General features: G+C 39.8%; 1 non-coding gene across 1 annotated transcript; it reads right to left on the minus strand.

Moving 5' to 3' along the window:
* Window positions 1-4,850: 4,850 nt before the first annotated feature.
* On the minus strand, window positions 4,851-4,957 carry LOC145038207 (small nucleolar RNA R71). The gene has a single exon (XR_013679270.1). It is a non-coding gene; the product is annotated as a small nucleolar RNA R71 (small nucleolar RNA).
* Between the last annotated feature and the right edge of the window lie 18,574 nt (window positions 4,958-23,531).

Here is a 23,531-nt window from a genome sequence, read left to right on the forward strand (position 1 = left end):
GGAATTTTTTCTTAAGGGATTGCAGATGGTTAGGATCTAGAGATGCATTCGAGGATAAGGAGTTAGGATAGAGAATTTCTAGTCTCGGACGAGCAATTATATTTCAGAAATTTAGAGTTCATCAGTGGGAATTCAGATTCTCTTGAAGTTTGGTTACTTTGTATCAGGAGGATTGTTTTGCGTGAGTTAACCCCTCTAAGGTTAAGTATGGTAATACTCGGTTGGGACGGTTAAGTCGTGTACCAGCTTTGCCACCAGTGGGTAGTGATTAGTGCTCTAAATAGGGAGAATTGGGAATTCTCAATGGGACGTCAGCCATTGAAGATGATGTCTGTTGCGGTTCAGATAACAGTTTCCAGAGTGGCTGAGTTGAGGCAGTCCAGACATGTTAAACACTTTGTATGAGTTTTTTTAGTTATATGATTGCGTAGTGAGTGTATGCTAGGCGGTAGCAATCAGTAGGTCTGTTTTTATGGTAATGAGTATGATGTTTAGTGATAATATCCCATGGAATCGTATGTTATGTGTTTACTGTTCATCACCTATAAAATGCCCTTATGAACTGACGGTGGCTATTAAAGAGAACCTGGAAACTCTAGGGTAACAACTTGTTCTATAAGTGAATAGTGTATGGTGAGGTTTCAGTACTGTGGCGCTTGTTGATGCTTTGAAGGATAATGATTAGTCTTTCTTGGGTAATGGAGGAGGTGAGTACCTCCAGGCCAGAGTGTTGGGAAACTTAAGTGACAACACAATGTCGATAGGTTATCGGGAGCATTCCAGTCATGAGATGAGGGCCGGAGAGGGAATACTAGACTCATGTTGTGGACTCAGAAGAAATCCAGACCTATGTTGAGGACTATGTAAATGTATTCCAGTCATAGGTTGTTAGCATAGTGATTGTGATGGTTATGTCCCTTGTTGGAGGGCGTTCAAAATAAATGTATTGTTGAGATTCGGGTGAGTTATACTCAGTTGTGACGAATCAGAGGATTGTGGAGGAGATGTAAGGATAGATCCTTGGATCTCAAGTTATGTGTACACCCAAGTTTTGTATATAGAGGTATTCCAATCTAGGGTATTCCATCATGAGGATGACCGGACCCTATGATTGATTGGATGTGACATGTTTGGTATTCCAACCTAAGGGTTGATTTGGCCAAACATGTACGTGGTAAGAGGGTATTCCATCCTAGGGATGATTGGACCCATCATAGGCATGCCTGGTATTCTAGCCCAAGGCTAACTGGGCCAGGCATGAGTATTCGTGCTTATTAGTGGGTTGATTACGTATGTTATTTCGGGAGCTGAAGGACGCATTATCCTATCAGCACAAAAAGGGTTCGCTTAAGTAAGAAGAAAGTTGGGTTTCTGATACTTTGGATCACTAGGATTATTGTCAGGTTTGGCAAGGTGGCATATAGGTTAGACCTTCCAAAGAAGCTGAATCAGATTCGCGGCACTTTTCACGTCTGGCAGCTGCAAAGGCACATATTGGATGAGGAGGCAGTTATATGGTTGGGTGATGTTTAGGTCGGATAGCACTTGAAATATGTAGGGATACCAGTAGCAACATCGGAAAGGATCTAAGTAGACTTGGGAGCCAGAGTCCAAGAGGCGGGAGCATTATCCTGAATTGTTCGCCGCAGCAGGCTTCGAGGACGAAGCCTAGTTCAAGTGGGGGAGAGTTGTAACATCCCAAGATTTGTCATTTATAGTCCCTAGGGATGGATGGGTGAAGTCATGAGAAGCCAAAGGACTAATTTGAAATTTTAGATCAGGAGGAGTATGTTGTGCGTACATAAGGGTACATTGGGCATACTAGGTGCGACCTAGTACGCCGGGCTTACACTTGTGTACGCTGCGCATGCTTATGTCAGAAGGAAACACTAATATTTAGGGTTTGGGTGATATATAAACATCCTTATGGCTCATTTCTCTCATCACTTTCAGCCTTGATACCCTAGAGACTTCCCAAACCCTAGCCTTGTGTGTGAGTGTAGGTTTGTGTGTGTTTTGAGCACTTAAAGGAGAATGTGTTGCACCAAATAGTTGTAGAAGGAAGGCAAGCTTGAAGATCTGAAGTTCTCTGGTCCTCTAGAAGCTCCAGGAGGTAAAAAATTTATACCTTGGCAATTATATTGAGTAGATCATTTTTTTAGCTTATTGGCACTTTTTTTGTCCCAAAAACCCCAATATTGTGCATGATGCGTTTTGGACAAGTTAAGCTTTCCTTCCAGGCCCTAGAAAGGGTCCTAAGTGATAAAAATGATGTCCAAATAGCAGAATGTGTCCCATGCATGGAGTAGGAAGGTCTTAATGGGTTAAGACCATATGCTAAGAACTTTTTGGACATTCAAAGTCTTAAAGTTCAATACAGTATCAGTCTTAGGCGTATTTGGTCAATGGATCTGAAGTTTGGCTTTAAGTGATTAAGCCATTAAACACTTATGAGAGTTTTGGTACAGAATCGCGTACGCCTCGCGTAGAGAGCTGTACACCCCGCGTACCGAGTTAATGGTCCCGTTTTTCAGTCAATGTGAGACGGAGCACGCCCAGCGTATGCCCCCTTGATATGTGCATAATTAGTTAATTATTTAGCACATATTCTTAATCATTTTTAATTAATTATGTGAATAATGTGGACAAAATGTACTTAAAATGTTTTGAATTTTGTTTTCAGTATAGAAGACATGCTTGGAAGTAAAAGGGAGCAAGGGAAAGCAATTGAAGACCAAAGAATGAAAATAAGAGACAAAAGTGCACCTACTCGGCGAGTAGACGGCTTTACTCGGCGAGTACACGAGGATGTTCCAGAAGATAGCTACGATTCCTGATTCAAGACGGATAACTATGCACCTACTCGGCGAGTTGGTCCTGTTACTCGCCGAGTACACCCTGTTTTGAGATATTTATAAAAACTGAATCTTTATCCAAGGGGGCAACATCCCTGGTGATTTTTGAAGGTCAGGCTGCGACTAAGAGCCCTAGAAGACGCTGAGGAACCCTAAGCTTCAATCTTTTGAAGAATTCAAGCAACTAGGTTAATCCTACCACTTAGATTTAGGAATTGAATATGTTTGATCTAGTAAAACTTGTTTTTATGTTTGTTTCTACTGCAACTATGAACTAAATTCGTTTTTGTTTCTGTTTGGGGAATACCAAGGAACTCCTATGGTTTAATTATTAGTTTTTGTTTGATTGTTTATTGGCGATTTATTAAATTAAGTTTGTTAAAGAACCTTATGCATTAATCACTACTATTTTCTGTTAATTGGAAGACAATTAGGCTGCATGAACATCTCTTAGTTGTTAACCTCATATGTCTATGTGAACACTAAACCATATGCTTAGAAGTAATGATTATGAAACTAAGATTAATAAGACAATAGGAAGATTAATGTGTGAGTTTGTTTGAGAAACCATCAAACAAGAGGTTAATTGAATTAATAACTTAATTGACCACTACAAATCTTATTTAATCCAAATCATTAATCTAGGGAATTAATTAGTTTAAACACTTGATCACCGCTTAAATTAGTTAATTGTCTAAGGGTTAGGAGTAATGAACATGAACCTAACCATTATAATTGGTAACCAATAGCAATTAATCTATCATAAATACAACTAACCATAGGAGTGAATTGGTTGAACCTAAATAGAAACATCTTTATCAAATTTGGTGAAATAGTTGTTGCTTTAGTTATTTAGTTAATTTAGTGTGCCTAAGTTTCTAGTCTTGCAAAACTAGAAGAAACCCCTTTTACTTTTATTAGTTGTTTAGTTAAAATTAGTTATTAGTTTAATTTTCCGTTCTCTGAGTTCGACACCTTACTTACTAATCTATACCACTAAAAGACAGGTTCACTGCCTTTGTGTGTTAACTTTATTAATTAAAAGTAGGGATAAAACAAGTGCATTTTACACACATCAAGTTTTTAGCGCCGTTGCTGAGGAACGGTTCTAAATAATTAATCTAATTCCTAATTTTTTCGATCCTTTGTGTGAGTTTACTTGCATAGAGTTCATTTATTGAAATTTAGTAATTAGTAATTAGGTTTTAGCATCTGTTTTAGTTTTAGTATTAAGTTTAGAATTTTTTTTAAATATCACTGATACTTGTCGAGTGCAGTCGCACCTACTCGGCGAGTAGTAGTTTATTTGGTAGTTAATCAGGAGCATCTAGCGGATCAAACACACCACTAGTACCCCCGTTTGAAGATCCCGAATCCGCATTGAAAAGGAACAAAGGAAAGGACGTGGAGAGTTCAAGCACACCAAAGAAGTCACCTTTGTCCAACTTGAAAACCGTTTTTGGGAAAAAGAAGAGCAGTAAAGCAGGAGCATCTAGCGCCTCTTTGATAATCGAAGAACCAATTAAAGAAGATATTGGGTACGAGACCGAGGAAGAAGAGGAGCCTACGTACGAGCACGAAACCGAGTCCGAGGAAGAGTTAGCTTTCACAATGGCTAACATTGATGAAATCCCCATGGGAGAATGGAAGAACAGGATGCATGACGATAATAGCCCGGGACTTGTGCAACCCGCAATTCCCGCGACTGCTACCTTCGAGCTAAAGGGTCATATCCTAGCTTCACTCAAAGAAATACATTTTTATGGGAAAGATCATGAAGATTCCTACAAGCATTTGGATGAAGTCAATGATGTAGCTGATTAGTTCAATATTCCAAATGTAACCCGCGAGACTCAACTACTTCGGATGCTTCCGGTAACATTCAAGGGTGTTGCCAAAGACTAGCTCAAGTCACTTCCCCCCGGATCAGTCACTACTTGGGCCAAGATGAAGGAAGAATTCATTGATCACTTTTTCCCACCTTCTAAGATAGCCAAGCTGAAGAAGGCCATTGCAAACTTTGAACAACAAGCTGGAGAGTCGCTATATGAAGCATGGGAGAGGTACAAGAGTCTGCTAAGAAATTGCCCACACCATGATCTAAAAAGCCAGCAAGAAGTCTCCATCTTCTATGATGGAGTCAATGTCACAACCAGGCAGGTACTAGACTCGCAAGGCCCACTTACAAAGAAGCCGCCCCCGGTGATTAAAGAATTGATTGAAGAATTCTCTAAGCACTCTAGAGAATACCATAACCCTAGACATGATGTCACTAGGGGAACCTCTTATGCTGCTACTGAAGACTTATCCGCGGTCATGGCTATGCTAAAAACCATGGATAGGAGAATGGATAAAATGGATCAAACGATCCATGCTATTCGGGTGGGTTGTGAAAACTGCAATGGGCCTCACCTCACTAGAGACTGCGATTTGGATGAGAATGGTAACAAGAAGGTGCAAGCGTGTTACTCGAGTGGAGACCGATATGATGAAGATTGGCGCAAACAAAAGAAAGAGTGGCTTCCTTACGACGAGTACAAGAAAGCCAAGGAAGAGAAGTATAGACAAAAAGGGAGAGGGTTCTACCAAAAGGAGGAGCCGGTGCAAGAAAAGAAGCCAAGTTTGGAAGATATGCTCACTAAATTTGTAGCTGCTTCAGAAAAAAGGCATACTGATCATGATGCTGCTATTCAAGAAACAAGGACCATGCTCAGGAACCAGCAAGCATCTATCCACAATATAGAAACACAGCTTGGGCAACTTGCTTAACAACTTAACCAAAGGTCACCGGGTGAACTTCCTAGTAAAACCGAAAATAACCCACGAGGCGCGCACATAAACATTGTCACAACAAGAAGTGGGAAGATAATCACTCCCCTGGCACCCATTCGGACTTAAGCACCCAAGGACTCACAGAAGGATGAAGCGGAAAAACTAGCAGAAAACCAAAAGTTACAATCTGAGAGTCCTACTCGCCGAGTAGGGCCGATGGACTCGGCGAGTACACCATCAAAAACCTGTGAGCAATCTCCTGAAAAGCCTTACCAGCCTCCAATGCCATACCCAGCCCAAGCCAAGAAAGAGAAGCAGGAAGAGGAATATTAGAAGTTTCTAGACCACATTAAGACTCTTCAAATCAACATACCTTTCATTGAAGCCATCATGCAAATGCCCAAGTATGCCAAGTTCCTTAAGGAACTCCTCACCAATAGAAGAAAGATGGAAGAAGTGAAGAAGGTAGTGCTTAATGAGAACTGCTCCGCTGCAATGCTAAATAAGCTACCAAAGAAGAAGGGTGATCCAGGGAGCTTGACTTTACCTTGCCAATTTGGCAACTTGGCTGCAATTCATGCCTTAGCTGATTCTGGAGCAAGTGTGAACCTTATGCCATACTCATTCTTTAAGAAGCTGGACCTCCCGGAGCCAAGGCCAATTCTCATGGCAATACATTTGGAAAACAAGACAGTCACCTTCCCAAGAGGCATATGCGAAGATTTACTAGTGAGAGTGGATAAATTTGTCATTCTGCTGATTTCATCATTCTAGACATGGAGGCGGATCCACAAGTACCAATCATCCTTGGAAGGCCCTTCCTCAACACGGCCAACGCTATAGTAGACATGAGAGACTCAAAGCTCACCTTGCGGGTCGGGGACGATTCAGTGACATTCAGGGTGGACCAAGCTATGAAGTATTCTAGGAGCAGTGACGACACGGCATTCTTAATTGACATGCTTGATGAACTATTGGAGGAAGACATACCTGAAGATTCCAACAAGTTTACAACTTTAGATGAAGCATTTGATCCAGAAAAAGATTTACTACAAATTGAAAGACTATTGGAAGAAGCGGAGTATGAAGAACTAATGAAGCAATCTGACAGCCCTACTCACCGAGTAGGGCCGATCTACTCGCCGAGTATATATGAAGAAAAGTCAGAATTCGTGAATGCAGCCACCAACTCGCCGAGTACCTTACCTGCACTCGGCGAGTCCGTTACTCGGAACCAACGAACAGAGCTCAAAACGTTACCAGACCATTTGGAGTATGCTTTTCTAGAAGAAGGCAATCAAAAACCAGTAATCATAGCCTCTGATCTGTCCAAGTCGGAAAAGGAGGAGCTAGTGCAAGTGTTGAAGAAGCGGAAACGGGCAATAGCATGGAGCATCACCGACATCAAAGGAATAAGCCCATCTTATTGCTTTCACAAGATCAATCTAGAAGAAGGAGCAAAGCCGGTTGTACAACACCAAAGAAGGTTGAACCCGAACATGCAAGAAGTAGTCAAGAAGGAAGTGGCCAAACTCTTAGATGCAGGAATCATTTACTCCATTTCCGATAGCCCATGGGTGAGTCCGGTCCAAGTAATGCCCAAGAAAGGAGGGATGACGGTCATAACCAACGAAAAGAACAAGCTAATCCCGACACAAACGGTAACCGGTTGGAGAGTGTGCATCGATTATCGAAAGCTAAACGATGCCACTCGTAAAGACCATTTTCCCTACCTTTTATTGATCAAATGTTAGAAAGACTATCGGGCCATAGCTATTATTGCTTTCTAGATGGATTTTCGGGTTATTTTCAAATACCCATAGACCCAATGGACCAAGAAAAAACCACATTCACATGGCCAAGTGGGACTTTTGCCTATAGACGCATGCCTTTTGGGCTATGACATGCACCTGCGACTTTTCAAAGGTGTATGACAGCTATATTCCACGATATGGTGGAAAAATTCATGGAAGTTTTTATGGATGACTTTTCCATTTTCGGATCTTCTTTCCATGACTGTCTCACAAATCTTGACTCAATGCTTGCTAGGTGTGAGAAAAGCGACTTGGTCCTCAATTGGGAAAAATGTCACTTCATGGTCAAGGAGGGTATAGTTTTGGGCCACAAAGTTTCCAAAAAGGGAATTGAGGTGGATCGGGCAAAGATTGACACCATTGCCAAATTACCCCCACCAACTAATGTGAAGGGCATTAGGAGTTTTCTAAGACACGCAGGTTTTTACCGACGTTTCATAAAAGATTTTTCCAAAATAACTAGGCCTTTAACACAATTATTACTCAAAGATGCACCATTTAATTTTACTAAAGAGTGTTTAGAGGCATTTGAATTTTTAAAGGAAAAATAACTAATGCCCCAATCATTATTGCACCAAATTTGAACTTACCCTTTGAGATTATGTGTGATGCTAGTGATTATGCATTAGGAGCTGTCCTTGGTCAAAGGGTTGATAAGTACTTTCAACCCATATATTATGCTAGCAAAACTTTAAACCCAACCCAAGAGAATTACACCACCACTGAAAAAGAGTTGTTAGCTGTGGTGTATGCTTTTGACAAATTTCACCCTTATTTGGTTTTATCTAAAACTACTATTTTTACTGACCACTCGGCTATCAAGTATTTGTTTTCCAAACAGGATGCTAAGCTAAGACTGATACGATGGGTGCTAGTTCTTCAAGAATTCGACATAGAAATACGAGACAAGAAGGGAATGGAGAACGTAGTAGTTGATCACTTATCCAGGCTAGAAAACCCGCAATTGCAAGAAGACAAAGATGGAGACGACTTTCCGGACGAATACATTATGGTGTCAGTGGGAGAAGAGCCATGGTTCGCAGACATAGCTAACTATTTAGCTACAAGATACATCCAGAAGGACTATAGCATTCAACAAAAGAAGAAATTCTTTGTTGAAATCAAATATTACTTTTGGGACGACCCATACCTCTTCCGAAGCTGTGCGGATGGTATCATACGAAGATGTGTGTTCGAGAAGGAAAGCCGGAGAATACTAGAGCATTGCCATAGCGAGCCCATGGGAGGACATCATGGAGCACACTACACTGCAAAGAAGATCTTTGACATTGGGTTTTATTGGCTTACAATCTTTAAAGATGCAGCCCAATTTGTCAAAGAATGTGATGCTTGTCAAAGAGTGGGAAGCATTTCATCTCGAAATGAAATGCCACAACATAGTATCCAAGTGTGCGAGGTGTTTGATGTGTGGGGAATAGACTTCATGGGACCTTTTCCCATGTCCAAAGGGAACAAGTACATACTAGTAGCGGTCGATTATGTATCCAAATGGGCTGAGGCACAAGTGTTACCAACAAATGACGGACGGGTAGTGGTGCGATTCTTGAAGAAGCTATTTTCACGCTTTGGCGTTCCGAAGGCCTTAATCAGTGACCAAGGCACACATTTTTCCAATGATCAATTGGAAAAGGTGCTAAAGAAATATGGGGATACCCATAAGTTCTCCACATCATACCATCCACAAACTAGTGGACAAACCGAAGTGACAAATCGAGCCTTGAAGCGAATTTTAGAGAAATCGGTGGGAAGCAACCGCAAGGAATGGTCGGATAAGCTGGATGATGCGTTATGGGCCTTTCGTACAGCTTTCAAAACACCTATTGGTACTACACCATATAGGTTAGTTTATGGAAAGCAATGCCATTTACCGGTCGAGATCGAGCATAAGGCGTATTGGGCTTTAAAGAGGTGCAACTTCGACATGGAAGAACTAAAGAGCAACCGTTTGATGCAAATGAATGCCCTTGAAGAGCTAAGGAATAATGCATACTCTAGTTCTTGGCTTTATAAAGAAAAGACCAAGAAATGGCATGATAAAAGGATCAAAGACAAAGAAATCCATGAAGGCCAAAAAGTGTTGCTTTTCAATTCACGATTAAAGCTTTTCTCGGGCAAACTCAAATCAAGGTGGGATGGTCCTTTTCTGGTCAAGACGGTGTTTCCACATGGGGCTATAGAGTTGTTATCAAGAGACGACACGCCTTTCAAAGTCAATGGTCATAGAGTAAAAAAATATGAAGGAGTCCCCCAAAATGAAGGATTGGAAGAGTTGCTGCTAGGCGGGATTGCAACTACGTAGAAAGGGAGGAGTCCAGCTAATGACTCCATAAAAAGAAGCGCTTCCCGGGAGGCAACCCGAGTCTCAAGTTTGCATTTTCTTTCCTTTTCTTTATTTTCACATTTTTTTCATTTTTCTTCATCTACTTTTATGCCAATAACTGCTTGAGGACAAGCCATGCTTAGAGTGTGGGGTTGATGGTTTAAAAACATGAATTAATACACTAATCTTTCTAAATACACAAAAAAAATTTCAATCTGTGACATATACTCGCCGAGTAGAGTCGTGTACTCGGCGAGTAGATGCCCGATTCAGACAGATGTTGTTCAAAAGCACTTCTACTCGGCGAGTAGACCCATTCTACTCGACGAGTAGCCAGTTTAAAACGAGTGAAATATAAATCTGTAAAAAAGTTTTTTTTTTCACCATTCCATTCCATTACTCGTCGTGCACTATCGTCTCAGCCATCTTTCAAGTCACTTTCAAGATTTCTTCAATTTTCTACTCAATTCTCCCTATTCAAGCAAAAAGGTAACATCTTTACCCTTTAAATTCATGAAAGGTTTGATTTTTATCACATATCTGTCTAGATTTTAAGTAATTTCGGATTTGGGGAGTTTTCCTCAAACTCTAGGGTTTTGATTTAGTCACGAATTAGATAATGTTAGGAGTATTTTCTTCAAGATCTATGTTTAGATAAGTAATTACAACAAAACCCTATTAAAAATTTGGACTTTTGGACAGTTTACATAGATCCGACACTCGATCTGTCATGGTGTTCATACTACTCGCCGAGTAGAGTCGTGTACTCGGCGAGTAGGTCACAGTCAGGCCCAATATTTTTTGTTTTTAATTACTGGGTGTTGTTTGTTTCTGTGTTCTTGATATTTGTATACAGGTAGCATGGCAAGAAGGGGTCAATCTTCGCGAGGGGGAAGCCATGGTGATATGCCATGGCTATCTTTTCAACAATTTACATCCAAATCGTCAAAAACAAGAGCTCTAAACAGACTGGAGGCACTTAGGCAGAAGGAAATACACCTTCCAAATGCAGTGGATTGGGGATGGATGGGAAATGTTGGTTTGGAAGAAGAACTTGTTGGAATAGTGTCTAAGGCTGCAACTATATTAGGCAAGTACTTGATCCGGTTGTGCATGGTCCTTTTGGGTTGCCTTCACCATAGCAACTTGATGGATGATTTGTTAAGAGAGAGTAAATATTATAAGGAATAATATATGGTTATTTGATTAATATAAGTCATAGATTAATTGGAATTAATTTGGTGACTTAAAGAGATTAATTAAATAAGAGGGTATAAACTATCAATTGTTTGATAGTTACACTTTAGACTATAAATCCTTATCCAAGATAGGTTGGACGATTTCTAGGGCTTGGATAAGCCAAAATCGTCCATAGGGTTATCAAGGACAGGATATGGATTAACTTAAAGTCTAAGTTATCCAATTAGGGTTAAAGCTATAATCCTTAAGGAGTCTACAAGTATAAATAGACCCTAGGGGTGAGGGAATTAGATACACCATATAAAGTAGAGATACTCTGGCCGAATTCCTCCCCTCTCCTCTCTCCTAAATCATCCTTCTTGCTATTGGTGTTTGTAAGCCATTAGAGGAGTCACATTTGTGACTCTAGAAGCTCCAAGACAACAAGATCAACAAGGAATCCAAAGGTATGGTTCTAGATCTATTTCAATGTTGTTATTTAACCTAATTAGCCATTAGAAGTCTTGGATTCAAAGCATGTTTAATTAGAAAGCCTAGATCCGAGCATTAGGGTTTTGCATGCGCACATAGGAAAGTTCTTATGGCTAAAACCCATCAGTGGTATCAGAGCCTAGCTTGGTTTTCTTTAAATTGTTGCTTGATTAACTGAAACAAACCTGCAAAATTCGATTTTTGGGTTTCTGAGTCATGGACTCGGCGAGTTCCAAAGTGGACTCGGCGAGTAGGCCTGACTCGGCGAGTGCCTTTGTGTACTCGGCGAGTCCGGGCGTCAAGATTAGGCAAAACCGGATTTTTTCATGTTTATCTTATGGAAACTTACCTTAATCATATTAGATCAACTCTAATCCGATTTTTTGATATATATGACTATAATCTTGATCTAATTAAAGATATTTATCATCTAATAAAATATTTAATTTCCTTATATGATAATTGATTAATTATTTTGATAATTATCTTAAAAGAAATCTTGGATAAATCAAATATAGATAATTAGGATATTAATTGTTAATTGGAATTATTTGTTATTTGATCCTCCATGTTTTAAAATGTTTAAAACTTGCCCTCAAGTTTTGAAATTTATATTTCTGATTAAAAGGTTTAATTTAGACAACGTAAATTTCAAACCCTACGTTTTAAAAGTTTTAAAACACAACCTTATACTAATATGATATTACTAGAATAATATATATATATATATATATATATATATATATATATATATATATATGTATAACTAAATGCTAGTCTTACCGTTAGTAGGCCTCATTCACGAAGCCGATCTATAAGGTAGGTATAAGGTTGCGGCCTATAAAATGGCGCTTAATGGGTGTACACTCACACCCACCGCTTGCTTGATTGGTGGAGGGTCGTTAGCCGAACGGGTAGGATAGGGCAACCTCATCCTCTCATTAAAAGTATAATAAGAAATACAAAGTAACTACACGTTTTAAAAATTTCCCAATCTTAGTTACTTTAGGAAAAGTGAATTGATGCAATCCCATGAAATTACACTTTGCACCCTTGCTAAGAAGTTAGTGGAGCGTGTGTGGTTTACCGGCACACTAATTGGTTCTAAGCAAAGGAGGCAAAGGGTGATTCATTGTTTATCATAGTTCGATGGAGCGTGTGTGGTTTACCGGCACATCGAATAGGTGATCGTTACAATGAAGGCACCATGTGAATTTGCATGGTAATTCACACCCGCTTTGTGATCCTCAGCATCCCAGTCACAAACAAGAGGGGCATATCGAGATTTAAACATGCCATTGAATAGTTTCAATGAATCTCATCCGAACCTAGGAATTCTCAATACACTTAGGACTAATAGTCTAGGTTTTGTAATGGAGAATTAGTGAATCGTCATTCACTTACCTTCAATTTATTTTCATGTTAGATTACGGCATCCCTTTTCTAATATGTAAATGTTATTGTTGGATCCTAACCCTAATTTTTCTTATTGGGTTATAATTAGGGATTCTTATTCTAATCTATCTTTGTCCTTTCTATGGATACCGAACACAAACAACGCTGCTGCGAGTTCTTTCACGTTGATGAGCCTTTGCCAAAAGGTCACCTTCGATGGAACGAACTTTAGCGAATGGATAAGATACATTCGCACCATTGCTCGCTATGAGGATAAGGAGTATGTCCTCGATGAAAAGCTTGAGAAGATCAACCCCGAAATCGCCACTCCGGCTGAAATCACCGCTTTTGAGACTAATGAGCGAGATGCAACGAAGGTACATTGCATCATGATTGCCACCATGAACTCCGAATTCCAAAAGTCCTACGAGGACATGTATCCATACGAGATGCATCAAGACTTATTGGAGAGATACCACCAAAACGCGAGACAAGAGCGTTATGAGATTTTCACTAACATGATCTCCGCTAAGATGGGTCATGGAGAATCTCTTACCGTGCACCTGCAAAAGATGCAAAGATATGTCGATCGCCTTCGCAAGTTAAATGTTGACTTTGGGGAAGACTTGGCAATCGACATGGTGCTTCACTCTTTGCCTCCGATGTACAACCAATTTAGGATGACCTACCACATGAACAAAGAGGAGGTCACCCTAAGCAAACTCCAAGGTCTTTTGAGAGTCGCTAAGAGCAACTTCAAAGACAAGTCTGTTGCACCTACTCCCAATCCGTCTGCTGCTCCTGTCTTGGCAATTGGTCAAGGAAAGGGAAAGAAGAGGAAGGCTTCATCAAAGAACTATCGCAGGGTTAAAGCCCAAGATGGTGCCTCTTCTAGTGGGACCAAAGTTGATCCCTCTAAGCCCTATCCTAACCCGAAGGAGGCAGAGTGCCACCACTGCCACAAGATAGGACATTGGAAGAGAAGCTGCCCAGAATACCTGCAAGCAATCAAAGAAGGAAAGATCAAGCCATCTTTCGCAGGGACTAAGAAGAAGTAGGGATGTGGAGCAAGGAAGGATCAATCTAATCATGGGGAACAGAAGATCGTCGCCTGTTACCAAGATTGGAGTGTATTCTTTAGTGCTTAGGAATAAGTTATGTTTAGATTTGAACAATTGTTGCTATTCGCCAGAAATGGCTAGAAACATCATTTCATTTCATGGTTTATATAGATAAGGATTTAGATTTTCTTTTAATAATGAGAATGGTTCTATTATGGCTTATCTAAATAGTGTGTTTTACTTTGAAGCTATACCGTGTAATGAAATATATGAAACTGTTATGATTGTTGATAACTTAGGAAATGATGTTTTGAATATTGATTCTTCCACTAGTTTGGATAAAGCATCCTTGTGGCATTGCCGTCTTGGACATGTCAACAAGAAACGCATAGCCCAACTCCAAAAGGATGGAGTGTTGGAGTCATTCGACCTTAGGGAAGATGACACATGCGAGTCTTGTTTACTTGGAAAGATGACTAAGTCACCCTTCACGAATACTTGTGAAAGGGGTGAGGGGCTATTGGACCTAATACATACCGATGTATGTGGACCCTTTAGATCAACCACGAAGGATGGGAACCGCTTCTATGTGACTTTTACCGATGATTATAGTAGATATGGGTATATCTATTTAATCAAGCAAAAGTCAGAAACCTTTGAAAAGTTTAAAGAGTTCAAGAATGAAGTGGAGAATCAATTGGGCAGGAAAATCAAGATGCTTCGATCCGATCGAGGAGGAGAGTACTTAAGTCTTGAATTCCACGATTATCTCAAGGAGTGTGGAATAGTTTCGCAATTGAAGCCTCCTAGGACACCGCAGTTGAATGGTGTGGCAGAAAGGCGTAATCGAACCTTATTGGATATGGTTTGCTCTATGATGAGTCGTGCTTCACTACCTATCTTCTTTTGGGGGTATGCCTTAGAGACTACTACCCATATCCTTAACCGAGTCCCTACTAAGAAGGTTACCAAAACACCTCACGAGATGTGGACGGGGAAAGCTCCCTCGTTGGCACATATCAAGGTTTGGGGTTGCGAGGCTTTCGTAAGACGAGATACTCACGACAAGCTTGAACCTCGAAGTGAGCGATGTATTTTCATCGGCTACCCGCAGACATCCTTTGGATATCTCTTCTATAGACCGAAGGATAATGTTGTCTTTGTTGCGAGGAGAGGAGTTTTCCGAGAGCGAGAACTCATAAGCCAAGGAGACAGTGGGAGGCAAATCGAACTTGAAGAGATTCAAGAGTCGATAGATGAAGGAACCTCTACCGCTGGCATTCAACCCGAGGAGGAAACTCCGGTTGAACTGATTGACGAATCCTTACCTCTTAGACGTTCCGATAGAGTTAGAGTTCATCCCCAGTTTTATGGTTTTCATATTACTACCGAAGGTGACACATATATTAGTGATGGTACACTAGTAAATCTTGATGAACCTAATAGCTATAAGGAAGCCATGGCAGGCTCGAAGTCTGCGAAATGGAAAGAGGCAATGGATAGCGAGATCCAATCCATGTACGATAACCAATTTTGGAATTTGGTTGATTATGTGCCCGGACGTAAGACCGTTGGGTGCAAATGGATCTTCAAGAAGAAGACCGACGTGGATGGGAACGTGCACACGTATAAAGCGCGATTGGTTGCGAAGGGCTTTACTCAAACTCCAGGAGTTGACTATGATGAGACCTTCTCACCAGTTGCGAAAATTAAATCTATTAGAGTGATGCTAGCAATTGTTGCATTTTATGATTATGAAATTTGGCAAATGGATGTCAAGACCGCCTTCCTTAACGGAAAGTTGGCTAAGGATGTTTACATGGCTCAGCCAGAGGGGTTTGTGAATCCGAAGCATCCAAATAGAGTGTGTAAGCTTGAGAAGTCCATTTATGGACTTAAGCAAGCGTCTCGCAGATGGAATCTTTGCTTCGATGAAAAAGTCAAAGAGTTTGGATTTGTACGAAGCGAAGACGAATCTTGTGTATATGTCAAAGCCAGTGGGAGTATAGTAAGCTTCCTCGTTCTATATGTCGATGACATATTACTCATAGGAAATGACGTCCCGACTCTGCAGGAAGTCAAGTCCTGGCTCAGGAAGTGTTTCGCTATGAAGGACCTCGGAGAGGCTTCTTACATTTTGGGAATAAGGATAGTAAGAGAAAGAAGTAAGAGACTAATTGGACTTAGTCAGAATACTTACTTAGAGAAGGTACTAAAACGTTTTAGTATGGAAAACTCAAAGAAAGGAGAACTACCGATACAAGGAAATGCCAAGTTGAGTAAGACTCAGAGTCCGAGTACTGAAGCTAAAATAGCATAAATGAGCCGAATACCGTATGCTTCCGCAGTTGGCTCAATCATGTACGCTATGACTTGTACTCGCCCTGATGTAGCCTTCGCTTTGAGCGTGGTTAGCAGATATCAAGGGAACCCTGGAAAAGCACATTGGATTGCGGTAAAGAACATCCTTAAGTACCTTCGGAGGATGAAAGAATGGTTCTTAGTCCTTGGAGGGAGTGATGAATTGAAGGTGCGAGGGTATAGTGATGCCAGTTTTCAGACCGATAGGGACAACTACCGTTCGCATTCGGGCTGGGTCTTTACCCTAAATGGAGGAGCAGTAACATGGAAAAGTTCCAAGCAAGAAACCGTAGCTGATTCAACGTGCGAATCAGAGTATATCGCAGCGAGCGAAGCGTCGAAGGAGGCAATATGGCTAAAGAACTTCATTGGTGATCTTGGAGTTGTGCCTGCCATAAAGGAGCCCATGGAGATTTTCTGTGATAACGAAGGTGCGGTTGCCTTGACCAAGGAACCGAGGGATCATGGTAGATCTTGACATATCGACAGAAAATATCACTTCATTAGACATCGTGTAGAAGAAGGAAAACTCATAGTTAAGAGGATATCATCAGAAGATAACCCAGCAGATCCGCTTACGAAGGGACTGAGTAGGGTTAAGCACTTGCAGCATGCTACGAGTATTGGGTTGAAGGATGATATTAGTATAGATTAGATAGTATTAGAAACGTATAATAGATAAATGTAATTAACATTTGATGATTAAATAAAGGAGTTTTATTTATAAGTAAAGTTACTGTCATATGTTAATTGTTTAACTATTGTTTCACTTTGCATGTTTTGACTTCCAGAATAATTGAGTTTATTAGGAATAATCGAATTATTCAAATTGTCCACAATCGTTCATATGTTGGAAGTAGATATGAATGAAGATTGTCATGAATTGGTGTGTAGATTGTCTAAATGGTGTTAGACATAGCAAGGGTTGATGCAACGTTCATGAGTGCTTATCAACTGGTTTTGAGCATTGGAACAAACCCGCGCTTGCTGGAATCACTTTATGGAATACGATATAAAAGGTGATCGCAAGACGATAATATCATATAGTCTTAAAACCTAGATATATGGTTTATTATTTGTTAATTGATTGTACATTGATAATGCGAAAACGCATCAGTAACTTGGTGTTATAAAACGCATTGTTGTGTATAATTGGTTAATGAATAAGTAAATGCATATAAGTCGAAGTTTATCTGTAAATTTTATCCTAAGAGGGTAGAAGAGATATCTTGGCCACTCGATGATTTGATTTGACTTATGTCCCGGGCCTGGTCAGAACTGAATTAATGTATTTGATTAAGTTCTATGTTGAATAAATCGGAGATCGAGAAATCAAATGCTAGACTAACCATTCCATAGGATTGTCAGCATGATATCTAACAGAGGACTGTACGATCCCTTATCTAAAGGACAAGATTGATTAGATCAGAGTTTGATAGCGTCTTTGAGACCTACGATTGCAAACCGAATTGTACTTGTATAGTTACTAGACTTATCCAAGTGGGAGACTGTTGGAATAGTGTCTAAGGCTGCAACTATATTAGGCAAGTACTTGATCCAGTTGTGCATGGTCCTTTTGGGTTGCCTTCACCATAGCAACTTGATGGATGATTTGTTAAGAGAGAGTAAATATTATAAGGAATAATATATAGTTATTTGATTAATATAAGTCATAGATTAATTGGAATTAATTTGGTGACTTAAAAAGATTAATTAAATAAGAGGGTATAAACTGTCAATTGTTTGATAGTTACACTTTAGACTATAAATCCTTATCCAAGATAGGTTGGACGATTTCTAGGGCTTGAATAAGCCAAAATCGTCCATAGGGTTATCAAGGACAGGATATGGATTAACTTAAAGTCTAAGTTATCCAATTAGGGTTAAAGCTGTAATCCTTAAGGAGTCTACAAGTATAAATAGACCCTAGGGGTGAGGGAATTAGATACACCATATAAAGTAGAGATACTCTGGCCGAATTCCTCCCCTCTCCTCTCTCCTAAATCATCCTTCTTGCTATTGGTGTTTGTAAGCCATTAGAGGAGTGACATTTGTGACTCTAGAAGCTCCAAGACAACAAGATCAACAAGGAATCCAAAGGTATGGTTCTAGATCTATTTCAATGTTGTTATTTAACCTAATTAGCCATTAGAAGTCTTGGATTCAAAGCATGTTTAATTAGAAAGCCTAGATCCGAGCATTAGGGTTTTGCATGCGCACATAGGAAAGTTCTTATGGATAAAACCCATCAGAACTCACCCCGTACTTGGTAAAGGACTGCAATTTGGGATATGTCAACATCACTTGTGATGGGTGGTTGCAGTTATTTAAGATCCAAAAGCCGGTTTACGCTGAGTTGTGCTGGGAATTCTTTGCTACCATCTCATTTCGAGGTGGTAGTGAGTTCTATAATCCTAACGCAATCTCTTTCTCTTTGGGCGGGGAGCTGCGAAAATGCAGCATGGTGGAGTTTTCATGGAGGTTGGGTGTTTATGACCAAGACATGGTGATGAGAGACTATTTTGAAGCCTTCTTGGAAAATTGTTACAAAGAACTTCCCGAGGAGGTGGTGGCGTCTACATGGTGGAACACAATTTCCAACCGAGTCTACATTCCCTCCACCGCGCAAGAAGGTCACATTCGTTCTCCGATCCACCGACTCATTCACCGGTTTGTGGCTAGTACGATAAACATGCAGAACGATGGGGACAAAGTCCCCACCCTTGACATCTTCTATTTGTGGAGCATCATCACTCCATACGTTTTTTGCAACCTTCCTTACTGCATTGCCAAATTCCTTGCTGAGGGGGCAGTCAAAGAGAAGATCAATTCAAAGATAAATGGGGGCATGTTTATTACCCGACTTGCCAAGTCTTTTGGGATCTTGGATTTGCCACAAGCTCAAGCACTAACGGTTATCCACCCTCCACCATTCAACACTGCACTTTATAGGAGGGCACGGATAGTTGAAAAGTTTGGTGATTCCTTCACTATTCCACATGAAGATGAGCCAGCGGTCCCTGAGGAGCCGGGAAGGCGGGTCCGAAAAAGGAGCGAACGGGTGCGGGAAGATCCACCGGTTATTCCGGTAGAGGATAATGATGGTTGGAACCAAGTAGAGTACCGACACTACTTGGATGATATTGGGCGAGGGGTGAATTACACTAATCAATCTTTCGAGTACCTCTTTCAACAAATGCAAATTGCCCCGAGACCTGGACCCGGCTATCCCAATATCATGAATTGGGATGAGAGGATGCGAAGAAGAGATGGGTAAGGAGGAAGTGGAGCTGGAGGAGCTGGAATGGATGATGAAGATTGAAGAATTTGTTTTGTTTTTTTTTATGTTTTATGCTTATGATGTTTTGGTCTAGACAATTGTTAAATACTTTGGATTTTTATGGTGGTTGGATTATTAGTGTCACTGTTAGTTGTTTTTTTCAGGGATTGAAGATAGGGAAGCATACTAACTAGTGAGGGTCAAGAAAGGAATGAGAGACTTTTAAGCAATTATGGAGTCTTGTCCTTAGGATTGAGTCCGTGAGAGTCAAGGGTCATAGGAAGTGTTGCTACTGAAGGAATTCGAGTGAGGGTCAATTTACATTTCCGATTTCAACACCAAAGTCGAGAGAAGCAGCGACTAGAACAATTTTGGAAAAACACTCACTACTCGCCGAGTGCACAAACTCTACTCAGCGAGTACATGAGATATTACACGATCTTATTTTGCATCAAGGCCTACTCGCCAAGTCCACGAGCCTACTCGCCGAGTAGCCTGCTACTTTTGGAATTTCATAATTGCTTTGACCACTTTCACTGCAACATTCATACACTCTTTGTGAGGGATTGCTACTGGAGACTTTTTAACAACATTGTTCCGTGGAATTTTCGAGCTGTCAACCACATGAGACGCATGACACCCATTCCATGGATGAGCAGTTCCATGGCTAAAGTCAATTGAAGAAGGAGCTGACGAGGAGAGTGTCAACCTATTGACTGCTACCCCAGGGGAGTTTGTTCTAATTCTCTCTATATTTGCATTTTTATTTTGCATAATATCCAATGAGGGCATTGCATAAAATAAGTGTGGGGTAGGGGGTTAGTCACATATTAGAGAATGTAGAATCTTAATTTAGGCTAATTTAAAAAAAAAAAAAATGTTGCATACCAAAAATATGACTTAGGGATTTAATTTAGAAAATTTTGGTAAAAGGAAATTAGGATCCCATGTTAGAATTATGTTGATAATTGCATGAAAACTCAAATGTTTAGTTGAGCCTATATACGTTCTAGTGCATTTGTGGCTTCCTTATTTCAGTGAAATCATGAGACAAAAACACGACCTTGCTCAGCCTGAGGGATGCAATATGTTTAGCAGCCTAAACCTGAAATGTATCCAGGAAAATTGTTATCATTAGCCAATAAAGGTTGAGATTGAGCGCCCCTGCTTAAGCATGTAAGGATTTGAGTGAAAAAAGTGAGGAATACATGTAAAAAAAAGAGAGAGAGAATTACTAGAAAAATTGTAAGAATTTTGGAGCAAATAAAGTGAAGATCTAAAGATCAAAATTCCAAGAAATCCAAAAAGTTGAAGATACCAAAAATCAATCAATATAAGGTGGTGAATTCAAAGAGATCAAAGATCAAATTATCAAGGAAGTGAAGAATTCAAAGAGCTCCATAGTGGTATCGAAAAGTTGTAATTCTAGATTATGTACGCTTGGGTTGCTCAATTAAGAATACCTTGAGGGTAAAGAGGTTTTCTGAGAATGGATTCGGAGGGTTGCATAAAATGAGCATAGTTCGGGGTGAGTGGGCGAATGTTTATGAGGATTGTGAGTATTTGAAGTATGGGGGATCTTTAGGAAAATTTTAGACACAAATGCATGTGTTGCGGTCTTGGCATAATGGCTGGGTTAGATTGGAGTTATTAAATGTGATTCTAATATGCTTAAAATTTAGTTTTGCTTGGGGGCAAGCAAAAGTCAAGTGTGGGGTATTTTGATATGTGCATAATTAGTTAATAATTTAGCACATATTCTTAATCATTTTTAATTAATTATGTGAATAATATGGACAAAAGGTACTTAAAACGTTTTGAATTTTGTTTTCAGTCCAGAAGACATGCTTGGAAGTAAAAGGGAGCAAGGGAAAGCAATTGAAGACCAAAGAATGAAAATAAGATACAAAAGTGCACCTACTCGGAGAGTAGACGGCTTTACTCGGCGTGTACACGAGGATGTTCCAGAAGATAGCTACGATTCCTGATTCAAGACGGATAACTATGCACCTACTCGGCGAGTTGGTCCTGTTACTCGCCGAGTACACCTTGTTTTGAGATATCTATAAAAACCGAATCTTTATCCAAGGGGGCAACATCCCTGGCGATTTTTGAAGGTCAAGCTGCGACTAAGAGCCCTAGAAGACGCTGAGGAACCCTAAGCTTCAATCTTTTGAAGAATTCAAGCAACTAGGTTAATCCTACCACTTAGATTTAGGAATTGAATATGTTTGATCTAGTAAAACTTGTTTTTATGTTTGTTTCTACTGCAACTATGAACTAAATTCGTTTTTGTTTCTGTTTGGGGAATACCAAGGAACTCCTATGGTTTAATTATTAGTTTTTGTTTGATTGTTTATTGGTGATTTATTAAATTAAGTTTGTTAAAGAACCTTATGCATTAATCACTACTATTTTCTGTTAATTGGAAGACAATTAGGCTGCATGAACATCTCTTAGTTGTTAACCTCATATGTCTATGTGAAAACTAAACCATATGCTTAGAAGTAATGATTATGAAACTAAGATTAATAAAACAATAGGAAGATTAATGTGTGAGATTGTTTGAGAAACCATCAAACAAGAGGTTAATTGAATTAATAACTTAATTGACCACTACAAATCTTATTTAATCCAAATCATTAATCTAGGGAATTAATTGGTTTAAACACTTGATCACCGCTTAAATTAGTTAATTGTATAAGGGTTAGGAGTAATGAACATTAACCTAACCATTATAATTGGTAACCAATAACAATTAATCTATCATAAATACAAATAACCATAGGAGTGAATTGGTTGAACCTAAATAGAAACATCTTTATCAAATTTGGTGAAATAGTTGTTGCTTTAGTTATTTAGTTAATTTAGTGTGCCTAAGTTTCTAGTCTTGCAAAACTAGAAGAAACCCCTTTTACTTTTATTAGTTGTTTAGTTAAAATTAGTTATTAGTTTAATTTTCCATTCCCTGAGTTCGACACCTTACTTACTAATCTATACCACTAAAAGACAGGTTCACTGCCTTTGTGTTTTAACTTTATTAATTAAAAGTAGGGATAAAGCAAGTGCATTTTACACACATCACCCCTGTTAGGATTTTATGATTTGGGCTTCGGGATTTGGCCAACTTTGGGCCAGACGGAGTTGTTCCTTGCTGGACTATTTGGGTAAGAGTATTTTGGGCTAGTTTCTATAAGTGAGGCCCAATTAGGGAGTTGGGACCAGTTTGGAAAATTAGGCCAATGGTGGGCCTTGTATATGTGGAGTAGTGGATCATGAATTTGGTATTGGGCCTTGGCCCAAATTAGAGAAAAGGAAAAATGGAATATTATTATATGTGGGATTCTTGGTCAAGATGGATATTCCCATTTATTGATTTATTATTCTGGATAGTTTGATATTTTTGGTGAGATAGTGATTTGGGAATTTGATTCATCAGTTCAGATCGACATTGCGACGTGAGTTATCGTCTCTATATCCAAGGGTCTAAGGCACCAAGGTCAGCATTTTGAATTATTAATCGGATTTGTTGCTGTTATGATGGGTTAGATCGATATCCTGGTAGATAGGATGGTTATGCTTAGTGACCTATAGTTTGGTCTGACTATCTGTATGTTGGTAGGAGATTACTTGTTATATGTGCACATGATTGATTGGTAGTTGAGGGTATTCCATCCCGAGGATGATAGGAACCTAGTATGTTGTCTGTAGAGATTTTTATATGATTATCTGATATAGGTGCACATGTTTGATTGGTTATGGGCATTCCAACCTGATGGTTGTGGGCCGAGAGTATTCCATCCCGAGGATGATTGGACTCAAAGTATATGGGCATTCCAACCTGATGGTTGTGGGCCGAGAGTATTCCATACTGACGATGATTGGACTCGTAGTATATGGGCATTCCAACCTGATGGTTGAGGGTCGAGAGTATTCCATCTCAAGGATGATTGGACTCGCATTATATGGGCATTCCAACCC

The sequence above is a fragment of the Lactuca saligna genome, chromosome 3, assembly GCF_052625555.1.
Source record: "Lactuca saligna cultivar CGN05327 chromosome 3, ASM5262555v1, whole genome shotgun sequence".
Lineage (NCBI taxonomy): Eukaryota > Viridiplantae > Streptophyta > Magnoliopsida > Asterales > Asteraceae > Lactuca > Lactuca saligna.